Source organism: Sciurus carolinensis, chromosome 12 (assembly GCF_902686445.1).
Source record: "Sciurus carolinensis chromosome 12, mSciCar1.2, whole genome shotgun sequence".
Lineage (NCBI taxonomy): Eukaryota > Metazoa > Chordata > Mammalia > Rodentia > Sciuridae > Sciurus > Sciurus carolinensis.
This window is the reverse complement of record NC_062224.1, coordinates 100,669,482-100,670,663: the sequence shown is the minus strand read 5'-3', so window position 1 is coordinate 100,670,663 and position 1,182 is coordinate 100,669,482.

Sequence of the window (1,182 nt, the reverse complement as noted above, 5' to 3'; positions counted from 1 at the left end):
ATAGGTATCATAAACTTAGGTCCCACGGCTGCTGGGTCTGAAAGGGGAGACTATAAAAGGCTCATGGGAGCTGACTCTTCCTCAGGCTGCATACGTGAAAGATGGGTGGTCTAATAGACATTCAAACACAGGTCAAGATGCCTGTTTGTCCCTTTGTGTGCCCAGATCCAGACAAAACTCCTCTTTTTCAGGAAAGAAATACACTTTTATTAAAATGAAGCAAAGAATCTTTAGCCTGTGGTTGACATTCTTTGCTTACCCTCTTAAATCTGTCATTAGATCTATAATGTATATAATAATTACAATACAGAAAAAAAATCCTAATGTTTTCCAGGGTCAGGTTTCCTTCTTTATTGGCAACAAAATACCACAGAGGGGACCGTCTTTTCGATGGATCTTTGGCTGAGACCTGAAACATGGTTGGAAGGAAATGTGAAATGGGAATATTATTCTGCCTCCCCATGCTATGCAGAGGATTCAAACTGCTCAGCAAGTGTGAATCTTGATAATGTAATAAAAAATCAGATTTCCCTGTAATATGAACTCAATGTCTCATTCTTTTTTCCACACCTCTCAGTCCCCTTATTTTCTACTCAACTCCCATCCTCTTGCTAATCCAGTTTCCTTGTCCTCTTGTCGCTCCTAAGTGCAGTGTCCCCCTCCTCTCCCCTCCCCCGTCGCAGTTCTTGCAGTCTCCTTCATAACCCCCGACAGCCCCTTTCCTCTTCCTCCTGCTTCTAGCCCCTCCAGCTCTCTCCTTCCGCCCTTCCCGGCAGCGTCTCAGTCCCCAGGGAGGTGGGACAGCCACGGTGTGGTGCAGCCCAGCTGAGCGGGTTTCCCAGCTCCCCCTCCTGGCTGGGCCGCGTTGTGGGCTGAGGGACAGGAGGCTGGGCTGGGACGTCTTGGCTTCCGCGGGGGAATTAGGAAAGAAGCGTCTGAAGCAGCGTTGTCCACATTAGAAAAATACAATTCCCTTTGTGCTACTTGGTGCGGTGTCCTCGGTCTGGGTCTTCGCTACTCATTCTCCAAAGCCATTGTTCACCCCGGGGTTCTGGAAGGTTAGCAGCAGCGCGGGTGGGAGCCGCGCGGGCGCTGCAGGCGCTTCCCTGGTACTGAATTGACCCCAGAATCAGTCGGGGGGGAAAAGTCACCCTGGAGGGGGGGCTCCCGAGCCGCGGCCGG